Here is a 12,318-nt window from a genome sequence, read left to right as displayed (position 1 = left end):
TCACTTTTACAGTTCACTGGCATTTACTGCTCCCGCTGAGAGATTTCTGACAGTCTTGCAATAATATAAAACCCGTGTGGAAGTTCAGCTAATACAAGATCGAGAAATAGCAACTTTGGGCTGAGACAAGCTTAATAAAGTCACAGTTTTCCAGGTTTCAGAGCAATTGGACTTTGTATGACAAACTGCAGCTGGAGCCTTATCTAAAATTGTGAACGAGGCACCTTTTTGGCAAGCCCTGCCGTAAACACTCAAGTAATTCATTGATGCTATTCTTGTCTCTGGGTATGAGTCACCAGGCACGTTGGCCATACCTCTGTACAGGGACAAAGGCGAAGGAGACAGAACACTGAATAGGTGCGCGGTTAAATTTAGTAAAAGATTTTACTTCAGGCTGTTACTCAGAATGACGCCTTTACAGCAGCGCTGGGAGGTACGGCCCGTCGTTCGTGGCACGCTTGAATACCTGCGGGTGCGAAACAAGCAACCACACCTGCCAGTGCTGCTTTGCCTGGGTGACTCTATATTCTTCTTTAACCAATTTAGGTGTGCAAGGAAGTGCCTCATCTGCACCCGCGCAGAACAAAGACATTGTGGACGCCGGCCTTTCAAGGTCTGTGGGAGATGTAGCATCCTAGATAATACACCGTCACATGAAACTTTGAATGATCTGGTTGGGGCTAGGTGTCGGGGGTCGGCAGCTTTTTGGTCTGTCTTCTTGAGCCTCCGACTCACGATTTTCAGACAACTGAGCTCTTCAGACTGAATAAGAATGCAAGGGTACTTTAACTCCCATCGTCACCTTTTAGAATAAAAAGGAAGACGAACGGTGTATGATTCCAACAGGTTTTATGAATTTAAGGTGTCTTTTAATATCTGCGTGAACCACGAAATAGTTTCCCGGGGAACTGTCACGTCTCCTTCTTCATGTTAAACAGTTGCTTCATTTTGCCTCACTAAGAGAAAAGGTATCGCTTTATTTCTTAAAAGAGCACAAGAGGGTTTCAGTACCCTCTTTAGGTTTATGCATCTCTGTGTGCAATGTTTATCGTTACTAAATATAGATATGAAAAGCACCAATCCATTTCACGGTATTTAAAACACAATGGCTCTCCAGCCTCTTCAGCTTTCCTCCTATTTCAAGTGGGAAAAAATACTCAGCCTGCAGTATGTGTGTTGCCTCAGAAAGTTGTATGCGTCTACAGTAAAATCATAAATGCTTGGTTGCCTGAACCTTTATAAATATCGTTCTTTTGCCCACTGAAGTGATTGCTTCATTAGCCCAAGATATACAGCTGAAATAAACATGATATACAGTGTGAAGTTGTTCTGATTTTGGCTGGATTCTCAGTCTGTAAGGTCCCTTTTACTCTGGGGAACATAAGATATTCTTTTCTGTTTGCAGAGCTAGTGATTACTTACGCCACAGAGGACAGAAGACTTAGGTTGAACTTGATCTGAAAACATTGCTTAATCTTGGGGCACTATCTAGAATGGTCTCTGTTTCAGCCGAGGTTCAAGTTCACGTCCCTTTGATGCTGTAAATGGAGCATGTCGGACTGGCTGACGCAGTATGAAACATACTGCGTACTTTTAGAAGAACAAATTAACAAATTATCTGAGGGTTAGCATGCTCTGCTTTGAATGCTGAAAATTCAGAGGTAGTGACTTTAAAAGCTGATTTGTGTTTTCTTTCATGCCCTAGAGCTTCATTCACGCGTGTTGTCATTCTTGTTCCTTCTGCTGATCTAGAACATCTGGCTGTCTCGGCAGAGTTTATACACAAATGGACCACAAAGCTCAAGTGAGAAAGAGGATCCAAACCCTTATTCCAGTGTTGATCTCCATAGTAACAATTCCCATGGTAATTGAAGCGGGTATCATCCACTGGACAACCTGCTCTAGGTGACTCTGCTTGAGCAGGGGGTTTGGACAAGATGACCTCCAGAGGTCCCTCCCAACCTCAACCGTTCTGTGATTCTGTGAAGTCTGCCTCCCCCCGAGAATCAAAGCCTTGAGCTTGTCCTAGGATGATTAAAAGTGGCAGGATTGCTTTATCAGATATATTTGTGTTCTCTTTCATTTAAAAATGATAAGGATATGGCTGAATTTTTAAATTGTATTTTAAAAACAGACGGAAAATCTGTGGTATCTCTGTGGTTCTTCACCCCCCTCAGTCATTCATTGAATCAGCTGAGCATATTTTTCCACTTTTTTCCAATTATGGTACATTTTTAAATTTCAATAGGAAAATGTTTTGAATATTTCAGGATCTGGCTTGTTCTTTTCTGCCTACAGTCTTATTTTTTAACCATATTTTTACATGGTATCCCTTCCCAGTAAAGGAAAAGGAATGTCAAACCTTTTTCCGTTCACTGCCAGTGTCAGTATAACTACGGCGTGATTACATCCCCAGCGCCAGTCGAGCAGATAAAAGACTTGTTCAGGGTGGGACTCTCTGTTCCAAGGCCGGTTGCTTTGATACCTGCTTTTCTGTTCCTGCAAAGCTTTCTGCCTTGTATCTTCAGATCTCTTTAGGCTCTGTTTCTTCTCATAGATCATTTTCAGCGTTGCACATATTGTCTTCATCCAGGAAATACAGCACTACACAAACTCATCAAACCTCTGAAATACTTTTTATATGCCCATTTACAGTGGGTAGTGCTTCTGCAGTGATTTTTTTTTCCACATCCAAAACACCGCAGCAACAGGCAAAAAATTGCATCAGATATCAAGGTGGTGTTGAATTTTCAGCAGCAGTAAGCTAATTGCTGTGTGATCTTTTCTCCATGCTTCTAATGCTAAAAAGCTAAAGGTTTCCCAGGTACTGCAAGAAAAGATTTGTCACCCTTTGGAGAATTTTCCCAGGTGCAGCTGGTTATACACGATGCTGTGGGAAGACTAAATCACAAATTTGCTGTACATTCTCTCTTAAACACAACGTGTAATATTGTCTCTTAAAGGCAAGATGTATTCTGTGGAGGGCTGAAATACTAGAACCCTTGTTGAAGTTATCTGGGTCTCATGTTAATAAATTAATAAAGTGATTTCTGTCATGTATCTTCTAGTTATAGATGGTTTACTTTTGTATAGCTTCGAAGTGATTTTTCTTTCAGGAAAGAAAATTCCTGTGGCTGAAAATAGTACCCCAGGCCGAGGCATATATGTTGGAAGGGTATAGACAATAGCCTAGGTGCATGGCAGAGTCATCAAAAATAAAATCCTGTCTTTCCTTTCCAAGACAAGCCGTGCAGCTGATTTGTGATGGGCTGCCTTTGGATTTCATTGCTGCACCATTAAAAAAAATGCTGACCCAGAAAAATCAATAATAACCAGACCAGAGGACTGAACACTGAATTGTGGGGTCCATTCCCACCCCTAGGTAGATTCCTTGGGTCATCCAGAGCAGTTCCTCTACGCCTTACTTCTCCTTCAAGGAGAAAGAGAACAACTCTCCGTCTGAGAAGGTTCAGAGAATAGCTACAGGAGGTCTTCAGATGTTTATAACAGGAGGGCTGTCTACTGATACCCACACCCCAAAAAAGTGTCCAGAGAACCCTAAAGAAGCAAGTTCAGCTGCAGCCCTCAGAAAGGCCATCTACAGAGAATCCCATTATGATTCAAAAGCCTGCTTAAATAACAAAGAAAGCTTCAGTCTTTGGTTCCTTCCTATTCTGGAGTAAAACACAGTGCTAGAAGAATAACATCTGTAGCCATAAGGATGTGTTGCTTTTTATGTGTCAATGTAGGGTTTTTTATGGAGATGATTGAGGAGACCAGAGGGAGCTCCTTAAATTACAATGAGCTATCCAGGTAATATCAATTTGGGGTCATTTTCTATTCTTTTCTGATCCTTAATGCCTAAGCTCTACTGCTGATCTTTGCAGCAGGCAGATGCCAATATAAACTTCTGTTCTCTTTTCCTTCTTTATTTACGCCTGACACACCAGAAAATGTAATCCACTCTGCAGATACACCACGACTAGTGCTGCCACAGGGCTGGGGCCTTGCCCTGGTAGGATTACACAGCTGCTTGGGTTGACTAGTCTGTCAGCCTGCTTGACAAATTAATTTTCTCTTAACTGGTTACAGGTGATTGCCTTTTAAAACCTTGGCTGCAGAAGTTTGCCCTTGTTAATATTACCAGGCGAGGAAGAGTAAGTGAGATGGTGAAGGAAGTGGGAAAGTTGGTGTTCTTAAAGTAGTTTGGCGGTGGCTATTTTTCTTTTGTTTTTCAGTTTACCATATTAAACTCTCATTAGAGATGGACCAAACAGGGGGAAAAAAGAAATCTCAGGCAAAAAACACCCAGTAAATCCTGCTTTGTCTAGCACAAATCCGGAGAAACTGGCCTTCTGGCACCTCGGATGGCGGAAGGTTTACACTGGAGAAGAGGAGGGTTTGGCTCTTCGTTCCTAGGGATTTGTGTGCATAAAACAATACAAGTGCATTTGTGTCGTTTCTTAGGCTGGAGCCTTAAATCGCAAAGCTTTACACCCTCCCAGTCTGACCTGGTACTAATCGTTTGATAGTACACAAGCTATGAGGACGTTTCTTCTGCCCCCCGGGTCAGGTCTCAGGGGGAGGCAGGGTCTGAGGTGACACTGCCTCAATGGGAGAGCTGACGTTTCCTCTGGCCTCTTGGGGCTGTACAGCGTTGGTATAGCCTCAGGTGGTGGTGGGTATCCGTGCACGGGCCCACTCAGCCTTTGTATCCCACCTTTGGCCGAAATTACAGCTTGTGGCGATGACTTCTCACCTATTAAATGTGTCAGAAATGCGTGTGAAAATCTATGTTGAAGTTGCTTCAGGTCTGTGCCTTTTGACAGCAGGACTCGGACAGTAACAAACGCTTTTTGGGGGACAAGCTGTCAAAAGCTTATGTAGACTGAAAGGATTGCGCTGTGTACCTTCACACGGTTTTACTTGTGAGTAACGGTAACTAAAAAATAAAGTGAAGCCACCTACAATTAAAGCACCCCGTAAAGGAAAGAGCAGGGCGTCTCCATGTTGCGAATGGCGAATGGAAAATGAATACTTTGGATGTCAGGTAACCAGGGGTGAGAGCACGTTTCTCTATTGAACACGCATGACGTTAAGTGGATGAGTACAAACACATTTTCCACATATATTTAATCATGCATTCACAGCCCTTTTTTTTTTTATCTTTAATTGGGATATGGGCATAAGAGAATGAAGTGGCTTCACATCACCCTCCTGCGATGTTTTACTGCTGCACAGCAAGGTCTGTGCGCATTAGCCAGTTCTAGATATTAAAAATGCTTTTGTAACCTTTGCAGCTGGCACAGAGGTTGTCAGACCGAGATCTACAGCTGAGGTGAGTGAACAAAAAGCTTCTCTCAGTGGTGGTAAGCGGGCCAGAAGAAAACAGTGGTCTAGGGATTTGGCAGAAAGACCACAGAATATGGCAGGGCCATGATGTCAGTTGTGATATTTTTTTTGTATTTAATTAGCCTTCTAACTGGACCTCCTAACACATTGTAGACTGTCTAAAGTCCGGCATGAAGAGATACATTCAATGTTGGAACAAACGAAGAGTTATGACTCCTGGGTGGTACTCTGCCTCTTGGACCGGTTTGAGTCCAGCCCTTGGATCTTCAGCTTCACTCCATTGTAGCAGAAGAGCTGAGTTACGTGGTGGGCATCATGCTCGTAGGCTGGGCGATACGACCCAAGAAGCAACAGACTGACAGTATGCCAAACTCCGGAGCTTTTCTTTGAATGCAGAAGTCAGCAGAAAGGGTCCTAGGTTGCAAGAAGAGTCATAGAATAGTTTGGGTTGGAAGAGACCTTGAAGCTCATCTAGTTCCACCCCCCTGCCCTGGGCAGGGACACCTCCCACCAGACCAGGCTGCTCAAAGCCCCGTCCAGCCTGGCCTTGAACACTTCCAGGGAATCAATGTGATGGAAATAGCCCCCTGCAATATTATGAGCTCTGCTATATTCTGTCCGCGGGGTATAATTTTTGCCCTGTACTTCAGGCGGGCACATGAGAATTTGACATACTTATGTGAACGCTTTTTAAAATTGGAGAAGGACATCGTGTTTTGGTTCTAACTTAGTGCTTGTGACTTGCAGTTTAAACATCATGATTGCAATATTATTGTGCAACGTAGGTGTAATAGCACATTACTTTACACAGGCGTTCTGATTTCTGTTTGAAGGAGCATTCAGGAATCCTGTATGTATTTAAAATGACAAGCGGTGACATTGTAAAGCTTTACAAAATCAGTTATTAGGGAAACGAGCGTTACTTTAACTTTGCAGAATGTACAATCTATGCCATCAATTACAGACTAGGTGTAGTAAATAATGACTAGCTAATGAAAAGTAAAACTGCAAATTAACTTTCTTTTTTTGCAGTGGGAGGAAGTGAGGCAAAGACCAGAGGCGTCTTCCTGACACCTCACGGGCTTTCCTGTGTTGCTTTTTGTTTCTGTTCTAAGAATTTTGCCAATTCAAAGAAGCTGTGCTGGCAACAGCCAGCTGGCACCCTAATTAAGGCTTCAGAATTATGTTCTAATTTTGTTCCAGTGTTGCAAGGGTGGAAATAATTTAGCTTCATGGACAAACTGCAGCACTGTTGCAAAGAGTCATAATCCTCAACTAGAAGGTAGGGAATCAGTCCTGTCACACCCTCCTACCTTCCCACTCTCCTCTTAAATTTTAGGACATTTGTTTTCCTCTGTCACTTCTTTGGAACAAACAGAAAAGAAAGGGACAGAAGAGGTTTCCCACTCTCCGCCTTCGTACTCATCTATTTCCCAGGGTGGGACCGGACAGATGCAGCTTCTGGCTCACAGCATCTCCGTGGCCTGTCAGGATTGCATTTAGCTGCTGTTCGCAACTTCTGGGGCAGTGTGAGATACACAGACTTCATTTTTCGCCAGCTGCTGGGTATTTTTATAAATAGAACTGGATAGGAGAAACACACTCGCTTCTTTTCAAAGATCCTACCAGTTGACAGGACTCAGTTTTTATGGCGCAATTCGCAGTCCTGCTAAAAAAAAAAAATCAACAGAAATCACAAAAATGTATTGGACCTCTAGAGATCATCTAGTCCAAGGGAGTTGGACTAGATGATCTCTAGAGGTCCCTTCCAACTCTGAAGATTCTGTGGTTCTGTATTCTCCCATCACAAAGAAACCTAATTTCATTTCACAATAAGTACACGGGCGTCATGCAGCCAAAACCTGATGCACTTCCCCTCATACTTCCCCCAGGTCAAAAATTTGACTTAAAAACAAAAAGTATTTTTAAAAACTATATTTGAGGATGTGGTGCCTTCATAGATTATGTTTTCAAGTTTCTCTGCAATCACGAAAGTTCGGTAAATGATCTTTTGGGGAAGGGGACTGACTGCTTGTTTTTTAACGACTGTTGTGATCCTTGATCCCAAAGGTTCCCAGATCTCAGGCACCAGACAGAGTGACAACTAAATTCAATTCATTCTCCTCCTCTTGTTTGTAAGCTGACTTAAGGCAGAAGATTCTTTGGGTCAGACTTTGTTCTTAATTCTTGTGCGCTAGAAGCATCTCACATGGCCTCCACTGCACAGTTAATAATAAAAATGCAGATGAAGGCTGCTAATTCTCAGCCATTAGCCCCCAAGTGTGATACCTGATTCCCTTCCATGGAAAACCCCAATCAAAAAAATATCCACAGTACTTTATAGGTGGTTGGATCTGGAGTTACATTAGAAGAGCCAGGGATTATACTCTTTCTGCATAGAAACACAGACCTCAGTGTTATTCCTTTGCTAATGTTGCTTAATGTCTCTAGGCCTGACTGTTATTTGTTATTCTGAACTCCCTTATATGAATCTAAATATATGCCAGTAATTAACTCTTCATTAACAGAATGGAGTTTGCAAAGTTTAGCATTAGATGGGAAGTGCCGTATGAATGGAAAATACACAGATGTATAAGCACATATGTATGAGCACAGGACCTCTATATAGGTAGACCTGGAGGTTATCTGACATATCTCTCTGCCGCATCCTGCTTTTTAAACTTTAACTCCTTTGTTAAGACCTATGATTGCTGATGTTACATAAACAAGGACGGGGATAATTTTTGTTCTTGAAAGAAATTAAAGGCTTAATGTTATGCTAAAAAAACCCAAAACCCACACCAAAAAAAACCCCCACCACTTTAAGATACCAGCAGTAGAAACCAACTGTAAAAGAGAGATTTGTGACTTGGATGTTTGGTGCTAGTGAAAATTTTACTACCCACATAATCATTAATAAAACCACACACTTTTCTGCTTACATAAAGTGATGGATAAATAAAGACAGTGCGAGTGGAGGTGAGATAACTCATTGACAAAGAATCTTGAAACCCTGCGCTCTATTTGGAGGAAGAGTTATGTTGGCCAGGAAGGTCTCCAGCCGGGGCTTGTGGTCCTATTCTTCTGGGCTCTGTGAAGACTTGTAATGAGAAGAACCTTCCAAACCATTCTCAAAGTGCTTACCAAGACCACAAGTGGGAGGTGAAACAGATGGAGATTTACCATTTCTGTAGTAAGAAGGCAGGCACATCTAGGCAGTCCACCTTGCCATACACCGTCCCACAACACCATTTCACACTGAGGAGAGACCTTCTGCCAAGGTCCTCACCAAAACTTCTGTTGTACCTCTTTATATCTGTCAGTGTTTGTGTCCTGTTCCAGCTCCCAATTTAATGCCTTATCTTTTCACCTTCCTAAATATTTGCTAGTTCGGGTCTTTTCCTAAACAGACAGTCCAGTTGCATCCCACTAAAAGCACCTGGCACACTGGTGGATGGGTTGCTACATAGCACTTAGGGCTAACGCAGGCTCAGCATCCTCTGCTCCACGTGTTGCACCAGGGAAACACCTCCACTTACTGCTCTGAGACAGCTTGAAGGAAACGTAAAGGACAAATTGACTTAAGGAAAACAATCCCTTTGAATATAATGGCGCCTAAACCAGATAATTCCTTTTGTCTGTAAACTCTCTGATACTGTTTCTGCTACTCCAAGCTGAAATTGATTTTTTTTTTAATCACAGGTCAGTTGAAAAAAAGAAAGCTGGGAAAACACAATAGAAGGTGCCAGCTCTATTTTTTTCCCCTTCTTCTCCTCACAAGCGAGTCCAGAGGTTCAGATAAGCTGGGGAAAAAAACAGGAAATCAATGATCTGTCACCAAGGGCTCCCAGCAGTTCCCTTTCTAGCCGTGTCCCGCAGCAGCAGACAGCACCGGTCCCCATGGGCTCTGCGGAGACGTCGCCATCCCACAGCTCCCCACCGCCACTGGAAGATTTGCTGGGAGCACGGGCTTCGTGTCACACCAACTTTTGCCAATTTTAGATATTTCAACTTTCTCGCATCCCCTCCCGATATGTCACAGGAGGCCCATTAATTCTCTCAGCTATGTCTCACACACCACGATACCTTTGAATCATCTTTACCCTAAAGGAAAGGAAAAAAATAAATGCCTGGGTCATTGCAATTCCACGGCTGCCTAGAAAAAGCAGTGCCATTCCTGCAAGGCTCTTTGATTTGAATGGCCCGAGTAGAGTGCTGACCATTACTGGTTCTATTTCCTTGGACTCAAAAGGTAGGACAAGGTTTTATGCTGGTAATTTCCAGATATTTAGGAGGCTTTACCTCCCCGTGTCCTAGCTTTATCTACAGTTGCAGACAGCAGGATTGTGTTACACATGTCTCAGGAGAAGTTTTGAGAGCATTTCATTATTAAGAATTATAGCAATATTATCCAAAGAGTGTGTCTGGGAATAAAAACAGTTTCCAAGTAGCTCTGACCAGTGTTCAGAAGAAAACCATACCTGACCGGGCAATGAAAACAAGTTAACGTGACTGTGCTGCTTGTAAGAGAAACAAACCTGGATTTTGCCCTCTCGGTGATATGTTAACAGAGTGTCCTGCTTTGAGAATTAATTCTAGCAGGTGGCAAATGACCACAGTATTCCACATGAAAACAAGTCTCTGAGAGTGCTCACATATGGCACATTCCAGCGGAGAGATAAAACTCAAGATTGCTTACTCCTTGAGTTAACCAATCCTACAATCTTTTCCCTAAAGCTGAGAAATAATGAGCCTAATTTCTTAACCAAACCCTATGAGTTTTAATTAGAAATATCAATATATTTTTTAAATTAGCCCAGTGAACAAGGATTAGATTTTCCTTGTGCAAAGCCATGGTTTGTCACTGCTAGGCACTCTGCAATAACACTCCAGCCTGGTGTAGGTCACTTCAGGGTGACCTTTCAGCCCTGTACCAAGAGTTTCTATTCTATGGGAGGCTGCGGGAACTGTATGGCCGGTATTCCTCTGCTCGCTCATCGACTGAATTGTTTCTGGCCTTTTATTGCCATTGAAGGGTAATGTAAAACGGAGCAGCTCTGACCGTTCGAAGGCAGAGCAGGTGAACCAGCCTGTGTGAAGCAGGACCAAAATGAGAGGAATACAGCAGCAATCTCCGTGCCGTTTCCGTGCATGACGTGCTGACTTGTGCACAAAGCATCTCGACTATAAATAAGAATCTGGCCCTTTGTTTATGAAGCTTGATGATTGGCATCTTAGATGAAAAGGACAAAATCGTCAGATCATTAATGCCTTTCACTTTTTGTCAAATGATGGGTGAAAACTCCAAACAGAACTTGGGGCAAAGTTCATTAAGCTGGCAACAGTCCTGGGATCACAAGCCAGGAGCTTCCAGTGAATTCTGTTCATCTGGGTCATTACCCAAAATTGTCAGAGACGGAAAACAACAGTGGACACCATTGCCGGTTAAATCTCTCCGTTTTGAGTTCCTCCTGCATTAAAAAAAAATAATATATATATATATATATATAAAAAATATAAAAATACTAAGTCCATGTCCATGTTTAAAATCATAAGTCTGTGTTTCTCCTCTTCTTGAACAGAGAGCAGCTTGAACTCTGGATATACAAGTTAACTCATTTTCCCTCTTTCCAAGATTTTGTGCTCTTTATGCAGAGATGGAGGTTTCTGTTTCACAGTTTTCTGATATTCTTTATGACACCAATCCCAGAAACCCAGAAGCACGTGCAGAACACCCTTCAACAGCAAAGCTGTTGAAACCTTCATGCAAACTTCAATGCACTCCAGTTTTAGATTCTTGCAGCTGCTGCAAATCATGTAAGTTTTTTCGTTCCCATCTTCAGCAGATATCTTCCTAGTACTTGCCTGTGGCAGCATGGTCTAAATCGTACGGGCCAAATTCCCCGCCACTGTGTATGGGTGCTGTTGTAGGCACCCCAGGGAGCCTCATTCTTTTGTACTGGTGAGTAACTGGCACCAGAAGCGTGCGTGTGCGTGTTGCAAAATGAAAACAGTACCAAAATTCAGGTCCTCGTGTTCTGTTCCCTGCAAACACCATGGTAACTCCCAGAGCTGCTGAAGTCCTGTGTCCCCGTAGTGCACCACATGATGCTATAAACAGCTACGGGGAGCTAACTCATAATAGATAAATAGCTAATAGCTATAAATAGCTTTAAGATTTGTCTGAAGGAGGAGACAGTTTTATGTCTTTTTAATATCTGTCAAGCCACATGCCTCTGCAAACAGCTGCTAAACATTTTTTTCCACTCAAATATCCAGTTTAATAAGCTTCTGTTAGCATTGTGGGGATATTTCAGCGACAAAAAGAATCGGGTTCTCTTAAACTAACAAATCTATGAAAACGGTTTTAAAAATCAGGTGAGTATGAACTTGCTAATAAAGATACAGGCTACTGAGAGTTTAATCTCTCCTTTCCCACGATCGGGAAGCTGAAGGGTTTTTGAATGCCTAGGAGAGATTGACTGGCTACTGAATAATTACTGGCATAGCTAAACCATCCTGCGGCTAGTCCAGCATCCCTGGAATGATTCAGTCAGGCAAACTGGGGACTTTCTTGAGTTGAAGGTTGCAGCTGGAAGTAGAACAGCAACCTCTGACTGAGACGCCCTAGTGGTGCATGTTTTTATGCGGTAGCACCCAGCATTTGCAGTACAGCCAGGGGAGGTGGCTGCCATGGGCTATCCACCATAGCCCAAGCCCACACTGTGACCATACCTACTGAATACACACAGAGAACTGACACCTCATTGGGTTTCTAGAGCCCCCAGGTCTAGAAAGTTGCTACAGGGGTCCTGTCTTCTGCTGCTACTGTGTCAAGTGATATAGGTAATAAAATTAGCAAGTGACAATTGGAAAACGGTAGATTAAGCAAATTGTCCTGGCAGGCCACATGGAGGAGGAGCTCCTCGTGATGGGACTCAGCAGAGCATCAGGAGACCTGCCAGC

Source organism: Chroicocephalus ridibundus, chromosome 6 (assembly GCF_963924245.1).
Source record: "Chroicocephalus ridibundus chromosome 6, bChrRid1.1, whole genome shotgun sequence".
Classification (NCBI taxonomy): Eukaryota; Metazoa; Chordata; class Aves; order Charadriiformes; family Laridae; genus Chroicocephalus; species Chroicocephalus ridibundus.
The sequence above is the reverse complement of the archived record's forward strand: the minus strand, read 5'-3'. Positions refer to the sequence as shown.